Genomic DNA, 20,833 nt, shown 5'->3' with positions numbered 1-20,833 from the left:
TAACCTGAATGTTGGTGGACAAAAAAGTCCATTTGAGAACACTTTTGAAGTCTCATAGCATGCTTCTGCTATTGTTTAATTAGCAGCAAGCATCCGGGCATCGTGCCAGAAAATGTAGATCAGTCAGCCCTCATGTGTGATGCTTGATGCAATTGATTAGGTAACTTTGAGATGCCCTAGTTTTATTTCACTAAACTTTCATTGTGAAACAATGGTCTCACTGAGGATGGAGAGCCAAGTGATGATGGCTGTCAAGAAAGGTAGTGGCTCACTCTTCAAGGCTATAGTTTTTCATGGTGGAGAAACCACAGGGCCAAGAGCTTGAGCAGCTGGTCATATTGTATCCATAACCAGCAAGCAGTGAGCAAACACAGCCGCTTAGCCCACTTTATACAGTCTGAGATTCCATGCCCAGGGACTAGTTCTATGGACAATTAAGATGGGTCTTTCCACACCAGTCAATGTAATCATGATATTCCTTCCCAGACATTCTCAAGGTTAACCGTGATCAAGAATTTGTTACCTCGGTGATTCTGGATTCCATCAAGCTGACAATTAACACTAACCATCACCCATCCTTGTGGTCGTGTGTATGTTACTGGCCTCTGTAATCTCATAGGGAGTGGCACTATTCGGAGGTGTGGCTTTGTTGGAGTGAGTACGGCCTTGCTGGACGAAGTGTGTCAGTGTGGGGATGAGCTTTGAGATTTCCTATGCTCAGAACACCGCCCAGTGTCTCAGTCAACTTCCTGTCACCTATGAGATGTAGCACTCTCAGCTCCAGCACATCTCCCTGCACGCTGCCATGCTCCCCACCAATATGGTAATGGACCAAACCTCTGAAACTGTAAGCAAGACACCCTCAATTGAATGTTTTCCTTTATAAGAGTTGCTGTGGTCATGGCATCTCTTCTCAGTAATAAAACCCTAACTAAGATAACACTGAGTATGGTTCTCTAAGGGGATGGTGAACGAGATAGCATATGCACAGTCTCACTGGCTCCCATGGACGACAGCTCTAATGGATCACAGCACACTCACAGGTCTCGGAATTAATGGACCACAGATCACTTTCCTCTGAGCCTTAGAAACTTCAACACACTTCTCCCAAGAGTAACGAAAACCTTTCACCGCCCTTTATGCGCCAAGCACTAACTATGCTAAGGTGTACAACACACATTCATTGCATTCAAGACCACTACATAGTAGAGCGTGAAAGCTAACAGTCCCCGCCCGCCTCCACCCTCCCGTGAGCTCCACCTCCTGTATTTTCATTGGTGAGACGTCCAAGGTTAAAAGCACAGAGTTTGAGACTTTATTGTTCTCAAGTCTCACCTCCTACCCTGAAGTCTAAGACTGAAGGCAGAAGCCATCAGCAGCATAGCTGAGATGTCCTGGTTTCTTTCTGCTAAACTTCCACTATGAAACCTCAGTATTATAAATTATAGAAGCTCCCCATTTGTGTTTGCTTCCCCCCTGGTTCTGGGTTAATTACTTCTGGACGGGTTGCTTGCTTGGTTCAGTGGAGAAAGATTTTAGTTTCCTTTTTGCACCTAGTGAAAAAGTCCTCCTACCTCAAAGGTTCTCGCTTCCCCTGACTGACAAGGTAGCTACAAAATTTCCTTCCTCCACAATCCTCCTCCCAGGAAGGGTGAGCTTTGGAATTTGTAGCCAGCAAGTGAAAAGGCCTTGCTAACGTCTTCCTGCTGTAGTCCTGGGAGTCAGGAACCTGATATCTGAGACCTCACAAACCCAAGAAGGGCCCCTCTGCTGCTTCCACCCCCAAGCTCCTCCTAAGCTTGGACAGCTATGTGGTTACAGCCACATGGTAAGGGTCACTGAACCTGTAACTCAGCAGTGATAGATGTCTCCAAGACAAAGCTGTACACTCAGCCCGAAGAGGACAAACTTAAAAGTAGATCTGTAACCAGAGCTATGAGGAAGCTTGAACGCTGGCAGATGGGTCAGGGGGACTTTCCCAGCAAGAAGTCTCTGAAATGTGGAGGGGGAGAAGAGTTGCAGTGGCTTCTTCACGTTTTTAACTAAGTCTTGCCTTTGCTAGTGCTGAGAGAAGGTATTTGGCTGGTGCCTTGTGTATTTGTATGTGTGTGTAAGTGGCATGTATATTGTATACAGCCGTGTGGCAGTCCCAAGTTAATGCTGGATGTCTTCCTCAATTGCTGTCAATGTTACATTTTAAATAATGTTTTTATTTACTCTGAGAATTTCATTCATACAATATATTTTGGTCATATTACCCCACCTCCCAGTTCCTCCCAGACCTCTCCCTTTCTACTCACTCAACTTGCGCAGGGGCCATGCTAATCTTCTCTGTATCGTTCCAATACATATGTATAGTATATATGTATACAATACAATAGTATATGTGCTGCCGAAGCGAGCACCTACTCACTCAACTTCATGTTTCGCATTATTTCTTCAGACAGAGATTGTTCCTATATTGGGAGCTTACCCGTATAGCTAGACTGGCTGGCCAGCAAGCCCCGTGGCTCTTCCTGTCGTTGCTTCTCCAGAGCTGTGATCACAGGCGCTGGCCTCAGCCACAGGGTTGGAACTCAAACCCTCACTCTGTCATGTTGAGCACTTCACAGGTGGAGCCGTCTCCCCAGCCCACCTTATGCACTTTTAAAGCAACAGCGCCTATGAGACTTTTGGATTCTTTCTTTCCAGTGGACATGACTGCTCTTCGCTGCTTCGAAAGGTGAATTCATGACTGCTCCCGAGAGACCCGCGGAAAAACACAGCCCCTGCCCCTGGGCTTCAGCCAATTCCAAACCTGCATCTGGTTTCATTTTAAGCTTCCGAGAAAATTCCTCGTGAGGAAGGGGGAAAAAAATCCCACCCCAGGTTCCAGAACATTTCTGTGAGAAATGGTACAAGGCTGTCAGTGCCGCGTGTAGCTGGGAGAACTGGGTCCCTCATTCTTTTATGAGAACACTGTCTCTCTCTCTCACTCCGGGGAAAGGTGACTGCATCTCTGTTTCTCTTCTGCTATACCTCCTTAAAGACTTAGGGTACCGTTATCTTCTATGTGTCAGTTTACTACTGGGTTAAAATACCACTGCATGTATTTTACTTGGTGAATGCAGTTTTGATGTACTATTGTAATAATAGTGCAATATTAGCAATATTAGTTAATAGTGATGAACTCAGAATCAGCTCTGGCACAAAGTTCTGGGACCTCCATGAGCCATGGTGTCTTTGGAGTGTGATTATCAATACCTCTAACATGGTGATGGGAAAAATACATATATTTGAGACAAATAATTGGCAGAATCATTATATTGAAGTATATTTTTTAAAGATTTAGTTTTTTTTACGCTTGTGTGTGTGTGTGCTGCATGTGTGCAGGTGCTCACAGAGGCCAGAAGAGGGGTTCAGATCCCTTTGAGTTGGAGATTCAGGATGTTATGAGCTGCCCAATCTGAGTGCTGGGAACTGAACTCAGGTTCTCGAGAAGAACAAGTTTTCAACTCTTCAGTCATCTCTCCAGCCCTGACATGTATTTTAATCGCTGTTTTAGAGAAGCTTTAAGTTTTTCATGTAAAAGTTGTGAGGAAGGAGATTGCCCATGTACTCAATGTATGTGTAGCCCCCCTCCCATTTACCATAATTGCTGCTATGCTAAAATGTATTTCTATGCGTAGAATTCATGTCCTCTACTTTCTTTTTCTAAGAAATAGCATCTCTTGACTCTAGAAAAGTAAAATTATCCTTTAGCCATTTAAAATTTATATGTCCTATTTTTATTTGGTTAGAGCTAGGTCTCTCTATGTCCTGAGACTTGCTATGTAGACCAGGCTGACCTCAAACTCGGAGATCACAGGTTTCTGCCTTCTGAGTGATGAACACAGGCCTGGCCGCATGTTCTAGTTTTGGTCGTAAGGTGGTTTGCTTGAACATACTAGTTTTCTCTGTTAAGAAGAAGGATCTTAACAGTTTTGGCTCCTTTTCTTGTCTTAAAAACCTATTTTTTCCAGTCTCCAGTCTGCAGGCATCGCTGTATTTTCTGGATTTTAATTTAGGGTGGATACAAATATTTTTGAGAATTGGCTATTTTTATTGCAATTTTCCATTGTTTTGTTTTTTGCTAAATAGCAATGTGTTTTAATAAGTTCTTCAGTCTATGGTTTATTTCCATGTATGGTAGTTTTCAAACGTGTCTATGGCTGGGCAGTGGTGCCACACACCTTTAGTCCCAGCACTCTGGAGGCAGAGGCAGAGGCAGACAGCCTGATCTGCAGAGTGAGTTTCAGTGCTGCCAGGGAAACACAGAGAAACCTCATCTCAAATCAAAAACCACCACCAACAAAAGTGTATGATTCTTTTAATTTCCTACTGTGTCTTAAAGAAGCAGTGTTAGCCCTCTAGCCTTGTGACTCTTTTCACAACCATTTTAGCTATTCTAACTCTTTTACATTTTCATAAGAAGTTTAGAATCCAGCTGGAGTTTGCTGAGCTCCCATTAGCTCAGACACACTGTCTCAGTGGGTGAACCCCTCGTGGTCCCGACTTCCTTGCTCATACTCTCCCTCCTTCCACTCTTCAACAGGACCTTGGGAGCTCAGTCCAGTGCTCCGATGTGGGTCTCTGTCTCCATCTGTTGCTGGACGAAGGTTCTATGGTATTCAAGATAGTCATCAGTCTGACTACTGGACAAGGCCAATTCAGGCACCCTCTCCTCCACTGCCCAGGGTCATAGCTGGGTCATCTTCGTGAACTCCTGGGAACCCCTCCAGAGCCAAGCCTCTTGCCAACCCCCAAATGGCTTCCTCAATTAAGATATCTCCTTCCCTGCTCCCATATCCGTCCTTCCTCCATCTCAACCATCCCACTCCCCCAAGCTGTCTCCAACCCTCCCCTTCTCCCCTCTCCCTCTCCCCTTCCCTCTACCTCCCCCCATGCTCCCAACTTTTGCCAGACAATCTTGTCTCCTTCCAATTTCCAGGTGGATCTATATATGTTTTTCTTGGGTTTGCCTTATTACTTAGCTTCTCTAGGATCATGAACTATAGGCTCAATGTCCTTTGTTTATGGCTAGAATCCACTAATGAGTGAGTACATACCATATTCATATTTTTGGGTCTGGGTTATCTCACTCAGGATAGTGTTTTCTACTTCCATCCATTTGCACGCAAAATTCAAGATGTCATTTTTTTTTTTTTAAACCACTGAGTAGTACTCTAATGTGTAGATGTGCCACACTTTCTTTATCTATTCTTCCGTTGAGGGGCACCTAGGTTGTTTCCAGGTTCTGGCTATTACAAATAATGCTGCTATGAACATAGCTGAACAAATGCTTTTGTAGTATGATTGGGCATATTTTGGGCATATTTCCAAGAGTGGTATTGCTGGATTCTGAGGTAGGTTGACTCCTATTTTTCTGAGAAACTGCCACACTGATTCCAGCTGGACCGGGAATGAACGAGCATGGGCTCAAACTGGTCCCTCTAAATGTGGTTGACAGTTGTGGCAGACTGAGGGGCCAATGACAATGGCACTGGAATTTGTCTCGACTGCATTTATTGGCTTTTTGAGATCCTATTCTCTTGGGATGTATTCCTTGCTCAGCCTGGATGTAGTGGGGAGGGCCTTGGACTTTCCACAGGGCAGGGTGCCTTGCCGTCTCTTAGAACTGGAGGGTGTGGGGGGAAGGGTAGGGGGGCAGGAGGGAAGTGGGAGGAGGGGAGGAAGTTGGAATTTTGATTGGTATTATTTTTAAAAATAAAATAAAATAAAAAAGAAGTTTAGAATCAACTTTTCAGTTTTAGCAGCCTCCTGCTGAGATTTTTACTAAAATTCAAGTATAATCGTTCAGGACAAACTGACATCTTAATATATGTGTTGACAAATGGACATCACAGATCTTTCTGCTCATTACATCTTTTAGAAAATAAAATTTCAGCAATGCTTTATAGTTTCCAGTCTCCAGGTTTTTCATATCTTTGTAAGATTCATACCTAAGTATAACAGTTTTTTTTTTTTATGTCATTGCAAATGGTTTGCTTTTTACACTTTAACCCCATTTATTCATTTCCAGTATACGGAAATGAAGTTAATTTTTGTACATTGATCTTACTACAACTTCATAAAACCCGCTCATTTGTTCTCTTTTTTCTATTATGTAGAATTTGTATGTAGATTATGTTGTCACGCGTGAATAAAGAGAGCTTTGCTTCTTTCTAACAAGCATTGCTTCTCACCCTTCTTGTTTTTTTGTAATTTGTTGTCAGGGACCTCCAGTAGAATGTGGAATAGAAATGATGAAAATGGGTGTTTGGGCTTTTTCTTGGTCTTATAGAAAAATTATTCATAGTTCATTATTAGTTATGATGCTAATCATAGTTTTGGAAGATGACCTCAAGTTCTGGAGGTCCCTTCAGTGTTTCAGTTTGCTTAGGGTCTGATGCCAGGAATGGATGTAATCCTCATCAACGACTTTCCTGTGGGTCTGTCCAGGGTGCCATGGACTCTTTTCATCTTTCGTTTATAATATGGTCAATTACAGTGTTTGATCTATAACGTTAAACCAGTTTGGCGTTCCAGGAAAAACCACACCTGCCACAAAGAATTGCCCTCTTTGTCTTGTTAATACCAACTATTACATATGTTCAGGAGAGACACTGGTCTGTGGTTTTCTTTTTTGTCGTGTTTTCTAGTCTTAATATCAGGGTCAAGCTGGCTTTCTGGAATAAATTAACTGCAAACTGTTTCTGCCTCTCCAATTTTCTGGAAGAGTTTGTGTACAATTGATAGGACTTTTGAAGCATTTGATACTTTGTACCAAAAGGATTATTTATAGATTTTTGATTTATCTATTTCTTCCATGAGTTTTGATAGTTCATGTCTTAAAAAAAAATTGTTTATTCCATCTAAAGCATCAGAGTTTTTGGCTATGAAGTTGTTTATACTATTCTCCCAGTGCTTTTAAAGCCATACACTCTGAAGTTTAGTAGACACTATAAAAAGTACATGGCCTAGCCGGGCGGTGGTGGCGCACACCTTTAATCCCAGCACTCGGGAGGCAGAGGCAGGCATCTCTGTGAGTTCGAGACCAGCCTGGTCTACAATAGCTAGTTCCAGGACAGGCTCCAAAACCACAGAGAAACCCTGTCTTGAAAAACCAAAAAAAAAAAAGTACATGGCCAGCATACACCAATATTTTAATGTTATCTCTTAAATTTTATTCTGTTCAAAATACTTTCAAATTTTTTTTCTCATTGATTTCTTCTGTCACCAGTTGGGTAATATGGAAGTAAATTATGTAGTTTCCAGGCATTTGAGAACTTTCTAGGGATCGTGTGGACTCCTAATTTGATTAAAACACATAGCTTGCATAACTTGAATTATGTTAAATACTCATATTTGTTTAATCCTCTAGAATGTGGTATCTATTGGTAAACAGCCCGTGTGCTACTGAAAAGAATCTGGTTGGGATGTTTGGGGATCGAGTGATGCTCCAGTCTTTTATGCTGCTGTTTTCCTACTTCCTTGGTCTATTCTTGGATGGGGTATATTGAAACAGTTGGCTCTAATTGTGGAGTTTGAGTATCCTGCATCTCCGCAGCTTTTGCATGAGGAGCATTCCGCACTTAGACACCGGCAAGTGCTGTGTTTCTTTATTGATTACTCCTTTTTGACTTCCTTTATCCCTTGAAATACTCTTTTCTCTGAAATCTACTTTGGATGACTTACTCTAGAAGCTTTATTTTTCTGCTAATGGAACTTCTATTTTGTGTACTCTTACTTTTAGTGATTTTTTTTTCTCTTTATGTTTACAGTAGGCTTCTTGATTACAGTGCACAATCGAGACTTACATTTTTATGTTTTAGTGCAAGTTGTCTTTCTTTGGCAATTTTATGCTTATAGAATCATGGCAGATTTAAAGTGTTTTGTGGCCCTTCACCAGATTCCTTATGCTGATATGTAATCATAGATCAATTGGTCTTGTTTGCTTATAATTATACTCAAATTTCAAAAATCAGTGATTATTCTGTTTCACTCCTGTATGTTTCTTTTTAAATTTTTTTAAAATTTATTTTAGTGAGCTATATATTTTTCTCTGCTCCCTTTTCTTTCTCTCTCCTCCTCTTCAACCCTCTCCCATGGTTCCCATGCTCCCAATTCACTCAGGAGATCCTGTCTTTTTTCTACTCCCCATGTAGATTAGATGCATGTATGTCTCTCTTAGGGTCTTCATTGTTATCTATGTTCTTTTGGATTGTAAATTGTAGTCTGTTTTTTCTTTGCTTTATGTCTAAAAACCACATATGAATGAGTACATATGATATTTGTCTTTCTGGGTCTGTCAACCCTCTGTTTCAAAAGAAGCAATATTTCATTTACATATTCTTTAAGCTGCTACAACTTTTCCTCTTGCTTAGGGATCTTGCTTATTTATGTTTTTTAGTTTTCTCCTTTTTCTGTGTTTCATTCTGGAAATGATACTTCTTGATCCTCTAGTTCATTATCCTTGTCCCCCTGCAGTGTCTCACCTACCATTGATTCTATCAAGTACAGCTCACCTGTCATTCAGAGTATATTTTCATATAATTAAAATTTCATACCTTTCATAACTCTTCACATAAGGGTTTTCCTTTGCTTAATGTATGCTAGATCTCTGAGTTGATATAGGAAGACTCAGTAGAAGACAATCCATCTGTTTTTAATGGTAACATCTCTATGCATATTTAGAAAATATGCATTGGTTTGAATGAGTTTCTGTAAGGTTACTAATTATCATTGTGTGTGAAGGCTGAGTTGGAAATCTTCTAGGAAGGCTACTGTAAAGAGAAGATGGATGTAAAGTTAGCATAGCAAGATCAGACTGGAGCACTTGAATTAGGATCTACAGTGGTAGGTTGAATTTCATGTCAGCCATTACTGCCTTCAACCTTGAAGCAGTGAAGCTGTCTCTTCATCTTGGATTTAGGCACTCCTGGAAAATGAGTCAGAGAAGGCAAGAGAGGTATCAAATGAAGCTTGATCAGTTGCCTGCCTATGAAGGGTGCCCACAAAAGACACAGAGAGTGCATTCCCAATGTTCCTAGTCATGCCTTCATTCTCAAAGGCCAGCAATGCTGCTGCTGTTAATTTAAATCCTGTTTCATATCTTTCTCTAGTAATGCAAAAAAAGTAAAGAAAAGGAAAAGACAAAGAGTCCTTACCTCAACTGGAAAGGAATTATTCTTGGGAACATAATTTATTCTGTCCAAGTGGACAAATGATGGAACCACTGATGTGGATGCCCCCTCTGTGTGCTGTGGTTACCATTAATGGATAAAGAACCTGCCTTGGCCTGTTGATAGGGCAAAACTTAGGTGGGGGGGGGGGAGGACTAGAGTGAATGCTGGGAAAAAGAAGGGCGGAGTCAGGGAGCTGCTGCCAGAGTCAGACATGCAAAATCTTTGCCCATAAGCCACTACCATGGGGCAATATACAAATTAATGGAGATGGATTAAATTAATGTGTTAGAGTTAGCCATAAGAAGTTAGAGCTAAGGAGGTTGAGCATGACCTTAAGTGTCTTTTGGCCATTTGAATTTCTTCTGTTGAGAATTCTCTGTTCAGTTCAGTGCCCCATTTTTTTATTGGGTTAATTAGCATTTTAAAGTCTAGTTTCTTGAGTTCTTTATATATTTTGGAGATCAGACCTTTGTCTGTTGCAGGGTTGGTAAAGATCTTCTCCCAGTCAGTGGGTTGCCTTTTTGTCTTAGTGACAGTGTCCTTTGCTTTACAGAAGCTACTCAGTTTCAGGAGGTCCCATTTATTCAATGTTGTCCTTAATGTCTGTGCTGCTGGGGATAAACGTAGGAAGTGATCTCCTGTACCCATATGTTGTAGAGTACTTCCCACTTTTTCTTCTATCAGGTTCAGTGTGTTCAGACTAATATTGAGGTCTTTAATCCATTTGGACTTGAGTTTTGTGCATGGTGATAGATACGGATCTATTTTCATTCTTCTACACGTTGACAACCAGTTCTGCCAGCACCATTTGTTGAAGATGCTCTCTTTTTTCCATTGAATACTTTTAGCTCCTTTATCAAAAATTAGGTGTTCATTTAGCGATAAGGGAAATGCAAATTAAAACAACTTTGAGATACCATCTTACACCTGTCAGAATGGCTAAAATCAAAAACACCAATGATAGCCTTTGCTGGAGAGGTTGTGGAGAAAGGGGCACACTCATTCATTGCTGGTGGGAATGCAAACTTGTGCAACCACTTTGGAAATCAGTGTGGCGATTTCTCAGGAAATTTGGGATCAACCTACTCCAAGATCCAGTAATACCACTATTGGGAATATACCCAAGAGATGCCCCATCACATGACAAAAGTATCTGTTCAACTATGTTCATAGCAGCATCGTTTGTAATAGCCAAAACCTGGAAACAACTTAGATGCCCTTCAATGGAGGAATGGATGAAGAAAGTGTGGAATATATACATATTAGAGTACTACTCAGCGGTAAAAAACAATGCCTTCTCGAATTTTGCATGCAAATGGATGGAAATAGAAAACACTATCCTGAGTGAGGTATCCCAGACCCAAAAAGAGGAACATGGGATGTACTCACTCATAATCGGTTTCTAGCCATAAATAAAGGACATTGAGCATATAATTTGTGATCCTAGAGAAGCTAAATAAGAAAGTGAACCCAAAGAAAATCGTATAGTCATCCTCCTGGAGAGGGGAAGTAGACAAGATTGCAGGGCAAAAACTGGGAACTTGCGGGTGAGGTGGCATGGGGCAAAGGGGAAATGGGATGAGAAACGTGAGAAGGGGAGGATGGGAGGAGCTCGGGGGATTGGGATGGTTGGGATATAGGAAGGGTGGATACGGGAACAGTGAAATATATATCCTAACTAAGGGAGCCATCTTAGGGTTGGCAAGAGACTTGACTCTAGAGGGGTTCGCAGGTGTCCAGGGAGATGTCCCCAGCTGGTACCTTGGGCAACTGAGGAGAGGGAACCTGAAATGACCCTATCCTATACTGATGAATATCTTACATATCACCTTAGAACCTTCATCTGGCGATGGATCGAGGTGGAGACAGAGACTCAATTTGGAGCAATGGTCTGAGCTCTTAAGGTCCAAATGAGGAGCAGAAGGAGGGAGAACATGAGCAAGGAAATCAGGACCACGAGGGATGCACCCACCCACTGTGACAGTGGATCTGATTTATTTGGAGCCCACCAAGGCCAGCTCGTCTGGGACTGAATGAGCATGGGTTGAAACTGGACTCTCTGAGCATGGCGGACAATGAAGGCTGATGAGAAGCCAAGGACAATGGCACTGGGTTTCGATCCTAATACATAAACTGGCTTTGTGGGAGCTTAGCCTGTTTAGAAGCTCACCTTCCTGGACGTAGATAGAAGTCCTTCGTCTTCCCGCAGGGCAGGGAATTTGGACTGCTCTTCAGTATCGAGAGGGAGGGGGAATGGGGTGGGGGGAGGAGAAGAGGAGTGGGGATAGGGGGAGGGGACTGGGGGGAGGGGGCAATATTTGGGAGGAGGGGAGGGAAATGGGAAATGGGGAGCAGGTGGAAATGTTAATTAAAAAAGAATAAGAAAAAAAAGAATAAAAAAAAAAGAAGAAGTTAGAGCTAATGGGCCAAGCAGTGTTTTAATTAATACAGTTTCTGTGTGATTATTTTGGGTCTGGGCAGTTGGGAGGGCAGTGGGCCCTCCTCCAGCAATAATTTATTCTGTCCAAGTGGACAAATGATAGAACCACTTCCCACCTTAGCATCTCAAAAGAAAGAATGGAAAGACACAGAACGGATGCTCAGGAGTCAGCGTTCTGTTCTGCCTGCCCCCAAGCTACCTTTTCCCTTAACTGGACACTGTCCTGTGGTCCCATGCCATTCCTGACCAGAATGTCACCCACACGGTTATCTGCTTTGCAGCGGTGATGCGGAAAACAAGCACAGCCCTTATAACCTGCTAAGATGGAGAGAATGCAGCACAGACCTGAATCCCCAAGGACTCATAGCTTCCCTCTTGCCTCCTCCCATCAGTTCTATTACCCACAGCCCAGCTGCCTCCCTTCAGGACCCTCCAGGTCCACAGTATTGTGGCCCCATCTTCTTCTCTAGCACACAATGGTGGGGACAGTGAGGTTGTGCAGAGGGGAGCCAGCAGCCCAGTATTTGCTATTATATCAGCACATTATAAATGTAGACTTATTTTTTTTAATCTAAGAAGTCATTAAAGTAATTAATTAAATAAAATCGTAAGATGTTGTTGGTTAGATCATAGGATTTTTTTTTGTAGAATTCTTTTCTTTTTTGACATATCTATCTGAGAAGAAAGAACCATGCTTTGAATATTAAGATTAGAGTCTTTGATTTTGGTTTCCTGCACCAAAGTTAAAATGCATTTAACCGAAAAAGAAAATGGCTATCTCAATTGTTTCCCAAGATGGCAGATGAGCCCGAATCATGACTAACAGCTGCTCTTATGGTTTTGGAATATTATTCATCTGTAAAATTCTTCCCTGGGGCTCCATAAATTGTCGCAGTATTCCCTCAGTAATTACATGGAGAAAGCATGCTTTCTCTGCTTTTTGTGTGTAATACTGGCTGGGACTGACTCACATCACAGAAAACATCTTGCTGGGTACACATATTTCTATGTGTCTCTGATAACTCTAAGCTTCAGGAATACACACACACACACACACACACACACACAGGTTTTCATTCTTACTTGAACACAAAAGAACTTAAATTGGCATGATGCAAGACATTAAGGATAGCCACTTAGTGCAGGTTACCAGAAATAATAGGGCCTTAAGAATGGTTGGTTTTTTTTTTTTTTTTTTTTTTTGAGTAACTGACAACTTTATCGGTGTCTTTCTGGGAAGCCACAGAGCATGCTGGCTAAAGGACTATAAAAATGCTCGAGCATTAAGTAAACAAGCAAAAGCGTGGTAGGTAGTGAAGTTCTCATAGGTCATTATCTTCCTTGTAAACTGTTTGGAAGAAACTTCCTCTGACCAGACTGGCTGCTCCATTCTGTCACTGCTGTACAGGATCCCAGAGCCGAGAGCTGAGGCTCTCTGTGGCACTCTACCTTCACAAGGAAGTTTCCAGTTGGCGTAGGACACGTGTCATCCGTGACTGATCTTCCTGACAAAATGACAGTGTCTTTGCATTGTCTCTGAAAGCTTGATGACCCTCAACGTTTCCTGGAACAAAGAAGTCAGTAGAACAGGGTGAAAATGTTACAGGAGGCACGGAAGAAACACAAAAGACGGATGACAAGGTGACAGGTTAAACACAATCCATGGAATAAGAACCTCCTCCGCAGCACACCTACCAACACCTGCCCTTTGTTAAGACATAACAGAGAGCCGGCTGTAACTCCTTACGCTCCTTAGGGAGCAGAGTTGGACCGTGTGTGCCCACTCCTGTGGAGATTTCCCTGGCCGGTGCCTCAGCCACCCTTATTCTACCTTTATCAGCCTTTTGTGTTGCCTCCTCCCCACCTCAAAGCCTGGTTATTCGAACCTTCCAGCTCTGCCTCATTTCTCCTTTTATTTCTAGGCTTACATCTCAAAGGAGTTAATTAATAAGTCACTGATAATCTGTGTATACTTGGGGAGATGGTAGAAGGACCTCCTGGACTTGGGGACTGAATTCAAGCCAATGTTTAGAGAGACAGGAGCACAATCACCCAACCGTCCACAGGTTTCGGGCCTTCCTTATGTAACACCCTGTCTGAATTTTCAGTCAACAGTCACTGCTGTTGAGGGTCCTTGATGTCAGAACTGGCCGTGGTGGAGGACATCATGCTCCTAGATAGTTCACCCATTTGCCATGCTTAAATCCTGCCCCAAGGAGAGAATTCTTTATTTTAAGCATTTCTCTCAGGCAATAAAAAAAAACAAAACAAAACTAGCATTAGGATGAATAAGACAATGGGATTCAAATAACTTAATGTAAATGAGTTATTCATTTCAGTTTCTCTAATGGAAGACATGCGTTCATTGAATAAAGATCAGAGGAAGGAAAATCCATCAATGAAGTCTTGAAAGAAAGAGATGAAGAGCTTACAGTGGGAGGCAATAATTATCTTAACAAACACCATTTATGTGATATGTTTCTTTCCCTTCTGGACACCGGGATGAGAAGACAGAGATAATGGTTCTCTCGGCTCATGCTACATTTTTGTCACTCACCCCTGGCTTAAGAAAGACCTCTCATTGTTTTATTTCATAATCTTATTGTTTTAATGAATGTGTGTGTGTGTGTGTGTATGCATGCATGTGCTCTATAAATAGGCTAGGTTGACTGGCCAGCGAGCACAGGCATCCACTAGTCTTTGCCTACCCAGTGTGATTTTATAAGCCTACATTACCATTCCTGTTCTTTTTCTTTCCTTTCCTTCTTTGTCTCCCTTCCTTTCCCTCTCTCCCCTCCTTCCCTCCCTCCCTTAGGGAGTAACTCTAACCAAAGGAAGATCTGTATGACATGAACTTTAAAGCTTTGAAGAAAGAAATTGAAGAAGATGCCAGAAAATGGAAAGATGTCCCATGCTCTTGGATAGGTAGAATTAACATAGTAAAAATGGTAATCTTCCCAAAAGCAATCTACAGATTCAATGCAATGTCCATCAAAATCTCAGAAAAATTCTTCACAAACCTCGAAAGAATGGTATTCAACTTCATATGAAAAAATAAAGGAACTTCTGGAGGCATCACAATCCCTGACTTCAAACTCTACTACAGAGCTACAGTACTGAAAACAGCCTGGTATTGGCATAAAAACAGACAGGAGGACCAATGGAACTGAATCGAAGACCCAAATATCAATCTACACACCCATGAACACCTGATTTTTGACAAAGAAACAAAAAAAAATGTAAAATGGAAAAAAGAAAGCGTATTTAACAAATGGAATAACTGGAAATCAACATGTAGAAGAATGAAAATAGATCCATATCTATTGCCATGCACAAAACTCAAGTCCAAATGGATCTAAGACCTCAACATAAAGCCAACCACATTGAACCTCACAGAAAAGAAAGTGGGAAGTACACATGAACGCACTGGCACAGGAGACCACTTCCCTAAATATAACCCCAGTAGCACAGACACTGAGAGAAACAATTAATAAATGATACTTCCTGAAACTGAGAAGCTTCTGTAAAGCAAAGGACACGGTCAACATGACAAAATGACAGCCTACAGAATGGGTTAAAGATCTTCACTAACCTCACATCAGACAGAGGTCTGATCTCCAAAATATATAGATAACTCAAGAAACTGGTCATCAAAAGAACAAATAATCCAATAAAAATGGAATACAGTCCTAAACATAGAACTCTCAACAGAGGAATCTAAAATGGCTAAAAGACACTTAAGGAAATGCTCAACATTCTTAGCCATCAGAGAAATGCAAATCAAAACAACTCTGAGATTCCATCTTACACCTGTGAGAATGGCCAAGATCAAAAGCACAGATGACAGCTTATGCTGGAGAGGTTGTGGGGAAAAGGGAACACTTCTGCATTGCTGGTAAACAGCAAGCTGGTACAGCAGCTTTAGAAATCAGTATGGCGATTTCTCAGAAAATTAGGAAACAACCTTCCTCAAGACCCAACAACACCACTTTTGGGTATATACCCAAAGGATTCTCAATCATACCACAAGGACATGTGTTCAACTATGTTCATAGCAGCATTGTTTATTATAGCCAGAACCTGGAAACAACCTAAATGCCCCTCGACCAAAGAATGGATAAGGAAATTGTGCTACATTTACATAATGGAGTACTACACAGCAGAAAAAAATGACATCTTGAATTTGCATGCAAATGGATGGAGCCAGAAAACACCATTTTGAGTGTGGTAACCCAGACCCAGGAAGACAAATATCATATGTACTTACTCATAAGTGGCTTTTAGACATAAAGAAAAAAAAAAAAAAAAAAAAAAAAAAAAAAAAAAAAAAAAAAAAAAAAACCAGCCTACAATTCACAATCCCAGAGAACCTGGACAACAACAAGGGCCCTAAGAGAGACTTACATAGATCTAATCTATATGGGAAGTAGAAAAAGACAGGATCGCCTGAGTAAACTGGGAGCATGGGGACCATAGAAGAGGGTTGAAGGGGAGAGGAGAGGCAGGGAGGGGAGCAGAGAAAAATGTAGAGCTGAATAAAATCAATAAAAAAGCTGAAGGCTTTTGTTACCTTCTCACCCCCATTATGTTCTCATGCTTGTGAACAACACTTTCCCACAAACTTTTCTATTTTTAAATTTCCCATCTTATTTCTACCTCTTGTTTACATCCTAGCCCTTCTAATGTGTCAAATTTGTAGTTTTTTGTATACTTGCTCTTTCAAAGGGCATATTATTTAGTATGTGTTTATATTACATTTCATTCCATTTTCAAACCTTCTGGCTTGAGTCCATGTTTAAGATCCACGCTGCTAAGTACATATCCATTCCCTTGCCTGGAACTTCCTCAAGAGATATCAATATCCCTGTGGGCTTTCTCAGTGATGTATATCTGATCATCTCCAGGGTACCCCACTTCAAAGAATGCTGAAGTTGAAATACAGGGACCATTACAGAATTGTGGGAGCATAGCATATAAGGGCAATTGGAAGACAGTTCTAAAGCTTCATGGCAGTTTGATTTACACTCTGAGATTAATAATAGCATAATTGTTTTGGAAGTGGACACCAGCTGTGCATCCATCTGCCCATCCAAAGGCCACAGAGCTCATCATTATTCTAGACACGAAAGGTTACTTGCTTTACAAAAGTAACTACAACCTAGTATTCTGCCAAAATCAACTCCCTTAGAATATGTTTTATTCTTTTTGAAAAAAAAAAGAAAATATTGTAGCAATTGAGAAACCCAAGAAAAGTATTTTAGTAAAGTCCTATTCAATTTTATTCCCTGCATGCTTCTTAATTCTTGTTTTCTGAGCTCTGTAAAGACGTTTGACCAAGTACCTCTGATGTCACCATTGTCTCTAGGGTCTGAACTGTCATGGCAGGCACTGTCCTGAAAAAAATCATAGAATGGGTAGGCTAGGGCTGAAACTTTCTCTTAGGTAAGGGCCCACAGTTTTAAGACTCAATACAAAGACAAATGTTTAGTACAAATCCTCGCACCCCAGGATCCTTCAGAGGATTGTCCACTCTCTTCCTAAGTCGAAATTAACCACTTCTCTCAGCAAAGTCAGTTTCCATCATGACTAAAATTAGTGCGTATTCCCCTTCGCAAGCAGTCTTTGATTCATTATCAAAATCAGAGTCCTTGTAAATGACAGGGATGTCTGTGTAAGAATGTTGGGAATGACGACCATGCTTTCTCCAGGGCTGAGAAGAGCAAGTAGATAAGAGAGGCATTGCTGCATGACCACTGGGGGCTGCCTTGTGACCATATCAAAAGATGAAAGGGCTTTATCCAGAGCCTTAAAAAAAAAGACAATGCAGATGGAATGACTATATGAATTCAAAAAAATGGCTGCCTCAACTCTGAGAGTATTTATACACTATTTTTGAAGACTCTACCATAAGGTGTCTTAACTTTTTTTTTCCTAGCAGATTTGAAAGTTACCTTCCTTTGTACAAGCCCAGGGTTATTTTATTGGCGATCTTTTGGCGTGTCTGACATATAGGACTAGCGTTTAAAAGTTGTATTGCCTTTGCCTTAGTAAACCTCAAGAGCTTGTCAGCTCAGAAATTTACCTCGAAGGCTTGTGCCAGTAAGTTATAGACACTAGTCAGCCTTTAAATGGAAGGCAGAAGTACTATCTCTAGTGAACCCTAGTTAAAGGAGGCTCCAAGTTTCATCAGTCAACAAGAAACTTGTACGCCCATATCATTGGCCTCACTCACAAGGGAAGGAATGGCAGACTGTAGGAAATATATTGTCGTGAGCATAGCCCTGAGCTGGGGAGATGACTCAGTAGGTAGAGCATTTGTGATGCAAGGCGAAGACCTGAGGCAGAATTCCTCACACATGTAAAGCCAGATGTAGTGGCTTGCATCTGGAATCTCACTGAATCAAAAGCATCCTAGGAAGCTTGCTGAGCAGCTAACTTCCTGTACATATCAGTGAGCATCAATGAACCCCTCTCTAACACAAGTTGGAAAATGAAGACTGATAACCAGAGCTGTCTCTTGATCTCACGCACACACATTGGCATGTACACACCCACACTTTCACAACTGAGTGTGTTCGTGTGCAAGCCGCTCAACCCTCCACACATGCACATTGAGAAAGAGGGAGAGAGATTAAAAAAAACCTACTTTAATCCTTTTCCATTGGTGGGTAGAACAAGTTTGCGATGTCATACAAAGAGCAGCGAAGATCTCTGCAGTCAGCACAGTTCACAGCAAGCTCTCCGTGCCTCCCTTAGCGTCTCTCTGAGGCTTTTCCTCTTTTCCACCTGTAAAGTGTGATGCTGATATTAACTAAAACCTCATACTTAAGACAAAGCAGCAAAGCAAACAAACCAAATACAAATACTCTGACCTTATTACCAGCAATTCCACTCAGACTGGAGCAGGGATGTAAACACTATTATGACATGACTCATCTACGATGCTTTCTTCTCTTGAGCAGAACTGGTAATATACACGGAGACCACGTTCAAAGAATCAAGGCGGATCATGCTGACACCTTTCTAATTCCTTCTTGTAGGAAGTAAAGGGGACTTTTCATGTGTGATGGGAGGTGGTGGGGGTGTTCTCAAAGAATGATTTGCTCATACTTTAACAGCATCAGAACCCAGAGATTTCTGGACACCTCTCCAGAATTGTTGTTCCAGTGTATCTGGGGTGACATCTGAGAATTTGTACCTGTAACACTTTCTTGGTTGGTGCTGAACACCACACTTGGAGAACCCTTCTTCTAAAACACCCATCGTTCACCATCAGGCAGTGATCTGTCCATGTCCGTCATGTACCCAGGTTGAACCACATAACGGGTAGGCTGTGAAAGAGTGTAGAGACTCTGTTCTTTTTCCAGAAGGGTCTGCTTTCTGGTAGTAATCACCACATGGAAGAGAAAAAGAGCAACTTGTGAAATGGACACCAAAGAAAGCTTCCACACAGTTATTAAACTTCTCCACCATTTTTGTCATCATGACTCAAGCAGACCAAACATCCCAGGATAGAGTTAATGTGGTTCATAACATCATGCCCCAGTGTCAAAGGTTATATGCTCCTGGTAGAAAGTTTGGTTCACAAAATTGGCCTAAAATAATAAAAAGAATTTTTTTGGACAATACTTCATGAATTTACAGCAAAATGCAGTAGATGAAGGGTTCAGACACTGGCTAGGGTTGGAGTCTCTTTGTCTCAAGAGCAGCTGACATTTATTGGAGCCTTTCTGTTTATAATGCGGTGCACCACTGACTTCATATGTATTACTTTGTGCAACCCTGAAGTATCAAATGGATATTATTAAGAAAACAAAATATTGGCAGAACAACTTGCCTGAGGTTGATTATAATGAAAATGGGGTTTCTAATATTTGTTTCCCCCAACCACCTGAAACCAGAAAACCACAAAACACCATCCTTGCTGTTCACATTCAGAAAATGGCCATATCTCCAGGGATAAAGCAAGGAAGAAATGGCAGCTTTAGTAAGTGCCACAGAAAAAGGATGAGTTGCCCTTACCGGACATCGCTTTCCTTTCATGAAACAAATAGCCCACACACTTACCAGTATCTGTTTTATTGTCTTTGTGATTCTATTTCTTAAGGAATTATTTTTATACCTTATCGAAATGATCATGTGTTGTTTTTTTCACTGATGACATAGAAAGAACTAATCCTATTTATTTTAATTTATATGTAACCTTTATAACAGCTGTCCCAGTATTGGAGAGCTAAAAGGAAAGACTGCCTGGTTCAGTCTGCCTTGCGTCTGTTGCGTCTGGTGGGACCAAGCTCAGTCAGAAAGGTCAATTTCCCACCCCACTGTGTGGGATGAATGACATTCATACTCACCCATCCAGTTTGGGGTGAAGCACGTGCATGTTTTGTGGAGATGGTAACAGGGGCATCATTACAGTCCTTTCCCCTCTAGCTGCCACAAACATGGGAATTAGCAGCACATCCATCCCTTTGCTCCCTCTCTGTGCCCTAGATAAGATAGACTGAAGGTTATCAGTAATTCCCAGAGCTGGCTCTGACCCCACCTCTTTCCTTCCAGTCAAGAAAGCAGTCAGAGTGTAAGCAAGAATGATGACGTTCCCATGGCAATTATTTGGAATCTAATCTTACTTATTTCTTAAGAAGGAATCATCTCCAGACAGCAGCACAGTCTTAGGAATAATAAATTATTGATGCGAGTGTTCCCTCCTTATCACCTCTATGACTAAGAACCACAGGGCCTTCTCCCACAATATCTCATTTGTCATCTTGGATTTCCATTCAGGTGACCTTCACAATCATCTTCCTACATCCACTAAATTGAAATAAGTCAGTCATGCTATGCAATTACTTCTAACTTCTGTCTAGTTTGATAATCTAGAAGGGGGGTTGCCTCAGTGTGATACAGTCATTTCCTGAAAAAAAATATTTAGCACTAAAATAAAGAGAAAATTCTAGATATTTTTTTTCCTGCAGAGTCATGAGAGATTTGGAAGTTTCTGGGTGGTGTATGATGGCCTCAGACTCAGAAGGTAGAAATGACAGGGACCACTGATGTGTAGGTGTCAGGGTCCTTTAAATAGAGAGCTCTTTTAGAATAAATTATTTTCATTTCTATTTGAAAGATTCTGTCCATTTATTTTTTATTTATTGCCTTTTAAGATTCTTGAAAACCCGACGGGGGAAGT

The 20,833-nt window shown here is 41.4% G+C and overlaps 1 pseudogene; it reads right to left on the bottom strand.

The window, feature by feature from the left end:
* Nucleotides 1–2,304: 2,304 nt before the first annotated feature.
* On the bottom strand, nt 2,305–2,371 carry LOC130890309 (U6 spliceosomal RNA; annotated as a pseudogene).
* Between the last annotated feature and the right edge of the window lie 18,462 nt (nt 2,372–20,833).

This window comes from Chionomys nivalis, chromosome 18 (assembly GCF_950005125.1).
Source record: "Chionomys nivalis chromosome 18, mChiNiv1.1, whole genome shotgun sequence".
NCBI classification, from domain to species: Eukaryota; Metazoa; Chordata; class Mammalia; order Rodentia; family Cricetidae; genus Chionomys; species Chionomys nivalis.
The sequence above is the reverse complement of the archived record's forward strand: the minus strand, read 5'-3'. Positions and strand labels throughout refer to the sequence as shown.